Genomic DNA, 12,162 nt, shown 5'->3' with positions numbered 1-12,162 from the left:
TCTCTTTTTCTAAGATATTTTCAGACATAATGTCACAGTGGTGTGGTGGTTAGCACTGATGCCTCACAGTAAGAAGGTTCCGAGTTCGAATCCAGGTCGACTGGTTCCTTTCTGTGTAGAGTTTGCATGTTCTCCCTGCGTCTGCGTGGGTGCTCTCCAGGTACTCCAGCTTCCTCCCACCATCCAAAGACATGCTGGTTAGGTTCACTGGTGATTCTAAATTGGCCGTAGGTGTGAATGTGAATGTGAATGGTTGTCTGCCGCTCGGTGTTAGCCCTGCGATTGACTGGTGACTTGGATTACAGAAGATGAATGAATGTCAGTGTTTGCTTTCTGTGATGCTCTCAGTATCTCATAATGTTTGAGGCTGAAATATCTGTCAGCTCATATAGAGTTTGTAGAGTTGTGACATAATGTTCCTGATCCTTAAAGACATCTCAGTTTAGACATCCGATCCTGATTTAAGACTCAAGTTTTAAGAATTTTATCTATTATCACACAACTGTCAGCAGCAACTCAGTGTGCTCGTAACAGAAGATTGAAACAACAAATTTCAACCTATCTTATCTTTTAAAGACACAGAGACCATTTAGCCAGAACCAATTGTTTTAGCATCTTTGCACTGAATTATTTGCATCTTGTTTCCACCTTTTAAGGCTAACAGCATATGTATAACACACCAAGTCATGTTGCATGCTATCAGTACTCATTCTGTGGTTTTGGCGTGTTATTTCATGCATGTGTAGTGTGTAATCTTGCTAAAGGACAGCCTACCCCTCTCCTCTCCTCTCCTCTCCTCTCCTCTCCTCTCCTCCCACTTGCATGTCATTTAACACCATAATATGTCACGAGAAAAGGTGAAAAAATGCATTACTCAACATGTGAAATGTGCCGAAGTGATTCAGTATCGATACCCATTTCCATGACGTCACATAGGCTGAAATTATTTTTTATTTCCTTTAAAATCTTTTTTAAATTTGCTTAACTTACTTTAAAACTATATTAATGACATTGAGGCAAAAAAAAAAATCTGTCACTTTTTTTTTGAAAACTATTATATGAATAACTTTATGTCTATATCAACACTGCATTAAATCCCCACTGTCTCTGCACTGCTACCCAGTATTACTGCTAATAATAATAACGATATATTACTCTGTAATAATTTATTTCTAAGACCATCATAAACACCTAGTTGTTGCCTGCAGCCTTTTGTCATTTATTCCTTATACTAACACAGAGGTACATAATAATCTCAACGGATATGTTTATACAGTAAATACAGGTACACAGTGACATATTGAAACACGTTGTTTATTATAATTGCTGTAATCAAAAGTTTTATATTCAAGTGTTTACACCAAATGTGGGCAATTCAGGTGCAACAAATACATTTAATTAATGAATACCGAACTAGTAGAGATACAACAAAACCATTTAAAAGGCAGCAAAAAATTCTCACATTTAATTATCACAGTTGAGTGATCCATGACCACTATTCATCTTCACTGCACTCTTTCAGGTTTATTCATTCATTCATTCATTCATTCATTCATTCATTCATCTTCTGTACCCGCTTATTCCTGTTAATGGTCGCGGGGCTCTGCTGGAGCCTATCCCAGCTGTCATCGGGCGAGAGGCAGGGGTACACCCTGGACAGGTCGCCAGTCCATCGCAGGGCCAACACAGAGAGACAGACTACCATTCACACTCACACTCACACCTACGGCCAATTTAGAATCACCAATTAACCTAATGAGCATGTTTGTATGGTGGGTGGAAGCTGGAGAACCTGGAGAGAACCCACGCAGACACAGGGAGAACATGCAAACTCCACACCGAAAGGCCCAGTCGGCCTCTTTCAGGTTTATATATATCAAAATTCAGTCACAGTAAGTATCCAGCATCTTGTGTCAAGTCCACTGGGTGAACAGCACACAGCCACACTGCCTTTGACGTGTGCTGACTGATTTCGTGACAGTAAAGAAGTTCAACAGAGGGGCCAAGTTATCATTGTTTGGAGCAATTCTTTCAACCAATGTAACATTTGTGGCCTGACTTGTTAGTACACTGCTGCCTAATAAGAAGCAATACTTACATTCCACTTGCAAGCAAACAATTCATCTGTCATCTGTGCTGCTGTCAGCCTCTCAGTGAGGATAAATTGCTGCAGGAGATGTGTGTGCTTCCAAACCCGCTGCCCAAATTAAGAGCAATACCTCTTTATAGGAGGGTCTGTTTGTTCACCCCAGTGACAACCTTGGTGAGCATACTCTTCCACTTCATACTGCTGGGGCTCGTTCTACAGAAATACTTTGAATAAAAAAGCATACATTTTATCAAGACTAACAAAGCTGCTGTACTCTCAGCTCTGTGAGACTGTGCTGAGCATGTTCGCTTGATTTCCTTTCGGATAAAGCTTATAGTTAGGGCTGGGTCAGGTGACACCGAACCATTCCTTAGTTATGCTGCTATAGGCCTAGGCTGCTGGGCCGATGCTCAAGCTCCTGTCCTCTAATTTCTTATCTAATTTCTTCTCTATTACTACTCATGCATTTGTGTGCTACTACTGTGTGGCACATTAACAGCTGTGTGTCCCTCACGCCATCATCATATCTGGTTTCAGACCAGGTTTTATGAAGTGTCTTGAGTGAATTTGTATTGTTATTGATGCTATATAAACAAAAGTGAACTAAATTGAACTGATTAGTGCTGCTGCTTTTGGTGTAACAGTACAGCAGCTTTGGCACTCAGTAATGATACTCATAGCCTGGTTGTTTGGTATTGGTTGTACATTTTTAATCTTACCTAATTCAGTACACCTCATTGCATTCTAATTTAACTTTTTTAATATTCACTTATTCACTTATTCACTTATCTTTTGTATATATTGTGTATACTTTTTGTTCTTTTTTTAGTTCTCTATTCTTTTTATTGTCGATTTTTAGCTTTTGTTAAATTTATGTATGGTTGAATGCCTGTACACTGCTGCTGCAACAGAGAAATTTCCCAGTTTGGGATTAATAAAGAAACTATCTATCTATCTATCTATCTATCTATCTATCTATCTATCTATCTATCTATCTATCTATTTATAACACTCCATTTCATTACGAGGTGTGTTTCAACCAATGCAAAGAAAAAAAACTTGTGTACAATTCGATAGTCCTACAACAAATCAGAGCAACGACGTAGATGACATTAAGCAATTAAGGCATTCAACAACAAATGACTTAAACTCTTTGTCCTTTAAAGTTATTTCGCTGCACTTGATGTAGACTTGATATCAGTGAGAATGCAGCTTCCTTCCCACTTTGTGTATGTGTCCATTTTCACCCCGTTGCCTGTCCGTAGAGCTCATGTAGTCAGTCATAAAATGCTTATAACCCTTTTATAACTATAATTGCTGTGTGAATTGGTGTTGGTAAAATGCTAGCCCTGTATGTAGCAGATTTATAACAAGAAGGGTCTAATACAAATGTACAGAAATGGTAGCTCCTGATATTGCTACGCTATCAAACTGACTGAATTTAATAATGGGAGTAACACTAAAACATTACATTTCTGTGATGCTGCTAGTCAACTGCAAAAGCACATCTGCAAAAAAAATATTAAAAGAAACATTTAGTAGACTAGTATAGTATACTAAAAGCATTTGTGCCTATCATAGTCTATCATATAATATACAAATTAAGGAAAACTGCTAACCTCACCTTGCAGAATAAATATCTAATTTACTAGTCACTTATCTTAAAAAGACAACACGAAATGTCAGGTTTGGATTTGTTTATGTTGTGTCTTTTACCACTGCTAACAAAACACTCTTTGTTAAGGTGAGGAATTTCAAGCAACATTTAGCAGCACATATTTTACTACAGCATGTCTTGGAGCCTCAGCTGTATATTAAACATAAATACTGACCTGTCTGTCCAGACGCTAGGGAGCTAAATGAACATTTTTAAAAATTATTTTTATTTTTTAATCATAAAAATAATAGTGTACAATAGTCCTGTACTGACATGGCTTCTTATTTTGGAACTCCTATCTTTTTCTTTTTTTTTCACATTTCTGCACAATACCTGTACATCTGGTAGTTTTCTAGTATATTTTAAGGAGATATACATACTACAGATGTAATAACACTGTCCTCCTGCGTTTTCATGGCTACTAGATTTTGTTTCTCACTAGAATGTTAGCTGACAAGAGCTGACATATGACCCTAAAAAGGTGTGCATTGGAAAACATTTAAGAACAAGTGTCACATACACTTAGCTCAAATGGTAATTTTACTGGTTTCCATAAAGCATTTATTTTACTCTGTTTGTATATAAACTACCAACCAACTCCATATAATGTCTTAGCCTGCGAGTTTTAAGGGTGCTGTGTTTGGCAAGGCCAAACTAGGTGTGTCCATCTATTTCCAGTATTAAACTAATAAATAAGTAAGAAATAATAATAATAATTATAAATAAATGCTAAACTAAGCTTACCATCCCCTAGTTCTAGCTTCATATGCATCATACATCAATGACAGTTGTATGGATCTGCCTCTGTCTCTGAAATACAGTGAATATGCCAGTGTTGAACCATTTATTTGAATAAGCAAAATGACCTATGCACTGGTAAACTCAATGTCTGGATAGTTTTTTGCCCGGTTATCTTTATGAGTAGGGGTGTCCAATTTTATTTTACTGAGGGCCACGTGCAGAAAAATATAAGAAGGCCACTCAGGTCAGGTATTGGCAAATAAATGTAGGTATATAATATACCTTACATCACAGCTTTCCACCTGAACAGTGTGTGTGAATGTTTTTATTGTACTCAGTATGAACAGTGACGCGTTGGACTGAAGAGTGGTTTGCAGGGAGGAAGTTTGGTGGTTGAGATGCAAAGGACGTCACAGGCATAGCTGCTGGTCATTCTGGTTCCCAGCCTGCTTTTCCGTAATGCAAATAGGTAATTGTCAACTTCCCAGTAAAAGGTTAGCATCGGTGTGGTGTCTGTGAAATTTCACATCACATGCAAATGACAAGTCTTTAGTTCGCCGTACTATTGTGTTTCTAGACATGTTAACTTTAATGAATACCTGCCAGAGGCTGGTAACATCCTGGACAGGTCTCCACTGTGTCACAAGGCTAACACAGTCCCAGTCACAGAGAGACAAACAAAGATACCCACCTATGGCCAAATTAGAATCTCCAATTAGACTAACGTGCATCTCTTTGGACTGTGGGAGGAAGCCAAAGTACATGCACTAGCAAATGGTCTTATTTTCTTTATAGCTAGTTACCACAGATCGTATTTGATTGCCTACATAGGCGACAAGTTCAGTATCTCTCAGAATCTTCTGTGATATGAGAAAAATGACTGTTTGAGAGTAAAAACACAGGATTAGGACAGAATGTTATATCACTTAATACGGGCAGACTGCAACGTCACGGAGTTCTTGTGAATACTTAAAACAAATCCACGTCTGAGAATAACCATACAAGAAATGCAGTAGGTGAGGAGCGAGGTTTTTTTTTTCCGCAACAGGTTTGTCAGGCCTCCGAGCATTGCAGTGCTTCTCCTCAGGTCAGCTGCCATTGTCAGTCCCATGATCTATAATTCACGTGTGCCTCATCCCTGACAAATATCTGTGTCATTGGGTGATAGGTTGTCCATAGTTTCTGGACACGCTACGATGTCAATAAACGCAGACTTTTTCTGTGCAGACTGTAATTCACCCGGGACAATGCCTGCTGTCCTCGTAACCGCTCGTCTCAGAGGGCGCTGAAACATGAAGCGCGAAGGCCGTGTTTCATATTACCAGAATCAAGAGCTGCATATGGATAAAACTGGTCTCCCCCCTCTGTGATGCCTGCAAGGGCTTTATTTCATCTCAGAGCTATTTTATCTTGCTTCCTGTTTTTATCTCCTCATGAAACTGACACCTGCTCACATACACACACGAATACACACACACACACACACACGCCAACAAACACACACAGACACACAGGCACACACATTGGCAGCAGATCCCAATGAAGTGCCTAAATATGGTGAACAAAAGGTCTGCAGGGGAGTGAAAGGAGAAGTGGAACAAAAAACAAATAAGTAATGAAATTATAACAATACAGAGAGAAGGGGAGATAGAGAGACAGAGAAAGAGAGAGAGGGAGAGTAGGGTTGCCACAATGGCGAGGAACAATCGCGCCGCGTCAATGGAAAAAGAGAGGTGGTGGTGGTGGGGGGAGGGCTATCTGGACAATAGAGCCGGTGACAGGAGCACAATGGCTGCAGTGTTTTCAATTAGACATTATCTCATAGACAGAGTGGCAGGTCTCATTGTGTGAGGGGGCTATTTCAGGGCTGCCTTTGTGTGGGGTAGTGCCACACTCCCCCCCCACCCCACCCCCCACCCCCTCCACCCCACCTCTCCTCGATCCTCAACTCCCTGAATCACCCCACCACCACACACCCTCGCCCCCGCTGAGGCCCTGTTATCTTGTGCGCGGCTGTGTGTGTTTGTTCACGTACGAGTGTGTCCGTGGACAGAGAGCAGGCCTTTTATGCGGCTTGTTATTTGCTTTCCATCAGCAGAGGGCAAAGTGTAGCCGGTTACGTGGAGAGATGGAGGGAGAGAGAGAGGGGGGAAAAACTGAAATCAGGAAGGTGATGGGTGTTGGTCGGAGAAAGTATCAGACCCTGTCCTGGGCTGACCTGTAATGTTCAGGGGCACCATTGAGTCGTGTTTCGCCAACGCCAACCCGGATCCCCCGCCATCCTCAAGAGGCTTTCTGTAGAATACTGTGCACATCGCTATCGGCTCTATCGGGTCATTGTGGTCTCCGTATCTCTATAGGTTAATGTTTGCGAAGAGCAGCTCTCGCCTTCAACATGCTTCCGCAGTGTTGTTTTGCTGCATTGAGCGGATGAGGGGTCGGAAAAGAGGGTGTTGCGGTGTACTTGCTTCTCAGAAATAATGCGAACTTTGCTTATCGGATAGGAGCATCAGCAACATGTTGACACGCTCACAAAAAACGGTTGTTACGACAAGTCCCATTCAGCCACCCCTGTGCGGTTTTCAATGTGTTGGTATGTGTGTGTGTGTGTGTGTGTCACTGTTTTTTTTTTTGCAGGTTGCTGAAGACAACGTGTTCAGTCTAAATGCACACATGAGCAGATCTGCGCTATCGCTGTGATATTGTGTCAGCTAAGCAGAATAATCTTATGAGGTTTTTCCACTGTTGGTGTTTATCTCAGAGTGTTGTCTGTCAGGGGCCCTCTCTATCTCTGGCTTGCGTGATACATTTAGTGTTTAGGCTTAATACCGTGGTTCACACTATTGCAGCTGTAGGGGGTTGCTAACCTTAAATATATATGCAACATTTAGCTTATCTGATTTATTGTGTTTTATGTAAGAATACACATACAAACAGATGCAAGTTGTTTTTAACTATGCTGGTGTTCACAAGCCGATACCACCATTAACCGGCTAGCTCCACTGCCAAGTACAGCAAGTGCACTGTGATGAAGGACCTATAACTACACCACTTTCTTTATATTTTCTTGCTTTGCAACAAGTCCAGGTCCATTACTTTCATTTCCCTGATGACATCTTGGAATGCATGTTTGACTTAACAGCACTAAATGATGGGAACTTACATAAATTAAGTTCCCCTGCGTCAATGTAAGTTTGCACTTTAAGATATAAACTGTGGAATCAGGTGAGAAATTTCACAGGAAGAAACATACTTAATGTGCAAATTCTACATCTGACACTTCAAAAACTGTAAATGTAATGTACACTTGTACTGAAAGCCACTAAATGAGTAAACAGCAACAGATGCTGAGTCTGTTAAACAGGCTGGAATTCCAGCAAAAGGACCCAAAATATCTTCTTTTTTTTTTCTTTTTTTTTTACTAGTGCACATTAGCACAACACGAGATAAGGACAAACTATGTTATGTGTTGTATTTTATTGTATGTATGCAATAATTACACTCCCCACACAAAAAAATGATCTATACTGACATTCATTTTTACTTTACCCAAGATGTCAAATGAACTAAAGTAGTCTTAGCAAATTAGGATAAAACTACAAGACTCCAACCGGAACACATCAACATGCCATAGATTATACTGCATCCTCTCTACGCACTGAGGTATGTGGTACAAGAATTTACACTATATACTGTAGAGCATAATAAGGCCTGATCCAAATGGGCAGGCTCGATAAGCAACACTGAGTCAGTTCACATCTGTATTTTTTGTTGTAAAGCTGTTCTGATGTCACAAATGCAGTTTACCAGGTGTTGGTATAGCTGAACACGTCTGTCTGACCAGAGCTGCTGGAAACAGAGACTGACCCAAAGCATCCCGTCAGCAGTGGCTGCAGGCCTACTTCTCTCTGTGGTCTAGTGTTTCTCATGTCTATTTCCGTGTGTTGTGAACCAGTTTTGTGACCCAACGAGTTAAAGTATGTCTTTGTCAGGGTCAGTTTTGTGAGGATGACAAGTCTCTCTCAGTTGTTTCCAGTCATCACTGCCCCCGACGAGTGTGCGAGCGTTCACTCCAAAGGCTGTAACTGCAGCTCAGTGACTATTTACTGTAGCCTGCTGGTTTATTGCGGCTGATCGGTGAAGTCTGATAGGAAAGAAACGATGTGAAAAGATGTTTAAACTTTTAGAAAAGGTATTACTGCACAATAAAGCTCTATACTTAAAAAAAAATAAAAATGCTCTGAACTTTGCAATCACAGATTATCATAAAGAATGCAGATTCCAACTAAAGAATATCACCAGTGTCCATCATCTCAGCATCTATTAACATTTAGGTAAATTGCAGGATATCATCTTGGACGTGTCTGGTTAAAATGATATAATGTGTCTGTGTGCGTGTTTGTGTGTGTGAGTGTGCGGAGCAGAGTATAGCAGCAGGTAGACTGTGCAGTCAGCAGCCCTCAGATAGAGCAGATATCTATCTAATGGCTGAGAGGAGATGGCAGCCTGAGTGACCTGATTCCAATCTCCGCCATCAGGGTCTGACAAACCCAGAAAAGAGGGGCAAACTGGGACACAGGAAGATAGTGTGGGCAATTGACTTCAGTTGAGGTCGGGGTTGTTATGACATGTTGCATCACGTAGATTATGCTGGACTGCTTATGCACAACAAGCCTGCAGCAACTGCCATTGTGGCCAGGAGGGCTTGTGCTAAAGAAAAAATTGATCTAATAACATATTTTCTGTTATTTAGCATATACCACAGTGATATTTCTGGTGAACTATGAAACATTGTAAACAGATTAGAAGAGGTTTCAGGACTTCATTTTTAGTTTTCTTCTGCGGCAGATTTAATTAACATTTTTAACCGATATGTTTCACCATCACCAGTCCTCAGATTTTTTGCTAACGTATTAAAAAAACTAAAATAACTCAACTATTATAATGGTGGACTGTAGAAACTTAATTGCCCTTTGGGAATTAATAAAGATTTCTGTATCTGTATCTGTAATTTTGAGTCTTCTTGGGTTCAGGTTTCGTCTCTACAGGCTCTGTGGCTTTGTACATGGCTTTGTCAGTTAATCATTCTTCCTGACAGACCCTCTCAGGTGCAATTTTGGTTGAGTTGTGTTAACACACATCTGTGAACTGCCCTGTTCAGGTCTCTAATAGATGTTTTGTGGCATTTCGGTCTAGGCTTTGGCATGCAGAGTGAGGCAGTTTTTCTTCGAGCAGACCAAAGCGAAATGAACTCGTTCTTCCTGATCAGTCCCCAGTCCCTAGACCTAAGAAACAACGCCATAGTATGCTTCACTATGGGCATGGTATTGAGCAGGTTCTCTACTGAACACTTCTAAAGCTCTGTTAGAGGGTTCTTGGTCACCCCCCTGACCAAGGCTTGCTTGCTAAGTCTGACTGGCCCGGCAACTCTATGAAAACTCCTGGTTGTAATTGAGGCCACTGAGCTCCAGAGACCTCAATGCTTTAAACATCTTTATATATCCGTTCCCTGATTTGTGCTTTGCCACAATTTTATCACAGAGGTCTAAAGAGAGTTTCTTAGACTTTTGCACTGGTTGAATTGTGCGACCTTCATACTGACAGGTGTCATTAACAAATAGGGTGCACCTGACCACAGTTTGGAAGGTCACAGCAAAGGCCTGGCATCTTGAATTCACAAAATGAGAATTTTGAGAGTGTGATTTAGGGAAAAAAATAAACCCACAACACAACAAAAAATGTACAAAAACTGAAGGGCTATTCAGCAACAGAAACAAAATAACAAAAAATGTATTTCAGTTGCTTATGAAATGGATGCATAAAACCCCCTTTCAAGAAAACTTACTTTCTTGAAAAACTTCATGATAGCCCTGATCTTACAGGTTACTTCACCGTGAACACGTCTACTTACAGTACTTTTCTCTGCTGCACCTATTATTTGCTGTGGCAACAACTTAACATCTTCATAAAAATCGTTAAAGGTTCATCTTCTAAACAACCTGACACTCTACTATGGAAACTTTGGCGCTAAGAGAGTACAAAAAGAGCTTGGTCCGTCTAGTATGCAGTTTGGTAATACAAGGATAGTCTAGAAACTACAGCCAGCAGTGTCTGAAGGTGCTGTGGGAAAAACAGAGCAAAAACTGTGTGGTTTGTGTGCTCAAAGTGACATTTTTGTCGAGGTATAGAAGCACTGCTGGTTTCCTACAGTTTGAAAGTTCAACATCAGGATTGGTTCGAAAAGAGTACTCCAATAATAAAACACTGTTGTAACACTGTCAGTGATGGATGGTAAAGGATGATGAACCAGAGGACTGCACACCTTCTTCTTCCTCATCAAAACCTGGCACATGCATTATCCACAAATGACCACTGGCATATCAGTCTGAGATACAAAAGACCGAAACGTCTACAGAAGTGTCTTTTCTTTATGTGGCTCACCTGGCTCACTCATGTGACATAACTTCTGGAACCACAAAATACTTTATATGACAAAGGAGTAACCTGGAAACACACTTTGTATATATTTTGTAAAATCTGTGGACTTTGCCTTGAAATATATGATCTGATTTTTAGGCCTTGTCTTCAAAACTTCTTCTTATTCTCGCTGCTGTGCTGTGTGGCTGAAAAAATCCTTTCTGTCATGGTAGCCTTGTGCATTTTTTTGATAAAGGAGTAAACTCCATAGCCTAAGAAACTATTGATTCAAACTGCTGATAAATGATCACATCAAAATACAAAACACAAGCCATCTTGACTTAAAACTTTTGTCAAATTGGGCACATTTGGATTACACTTCTGGGACTGAGTCAGGCAGACATCATAGCCTAAGTAAGCACCGTTACTTGTGTGCTGCTTTGTCGTCATTGTTCTGTAGTTACGCTGCTAAAATGCCGGGGAGTTGGCCCCAAATTTCTCTCTCAACAATGTTTGTTGGAAAAGGCTGGTCCCGGGTTCCTCTGTTGGGAACTGATTATGCTCTGGCAAAGATGCCCATTCGCTGGGCCAATCAAATCACGGGCTCAGGCGGGCTTAATGCAGTGTTGGACACAAGAGTGACAGCAACATAGAGCTGAATTTGTTTTATTGATTGTAGAACTATCCAGTCACATGAAGATGTATTTTTGAAAACGCGCCCCATAAGGAAATCCCTACTGAATGATACCACACTCATATTTTGTGACTGATTGAATTTAGCTACACCAGATCTTACACAAGAGTTACTTTTACTCAGTTACCGCAACGTAGGACAGAGAGGAGACATTTGAATGGACAAGGGAGAATTTTCTGTTGGTATCCTGCCACTGAGCAAATAGGTATGACCCTCCTATTGGATAATTACTGCATGGGCGATTATCTTTCAGCTGACAACAAGTTATTTAACCCCAACTGATGCAATGAGTAGCTTCTCATTTCTTAAACAACCATGTCTAAAGACACATCCTGTGGTCGTGGAGAAGATGTTAGTCTGTTTGAGAAGGGTCGAATCATTGGCATGCATCAAGCAGAGAAAACATCTAAGGAGATTGTAGAAACTAGTAAAACTGGGTTAAGAACTGTCCAACACATTATTAAAAACTGGAAGGATAGTGGAGAACCATCGTCTTCCAAGAAGAAATGTGTCCGGAAAAAAAATCCTGATTGATCGTTGATCCAACAAACACCTCAAAAACAT

The sequence above is a fragment of the Chelon labrosus genome (genome assembly GCF_963514085.1).
Source record: "Chelon labrosus genome assembly, chromosome: 4".
Classification (NCBI taxonomy): Eukaryota; Metazoa; Chordata; class Actinopteri; order Mugiliformes; family Mugilidae; genus Chelon; species Chelon labrosus.
This window is presented reverse-complemented; position numbering follows the sequence as displayed.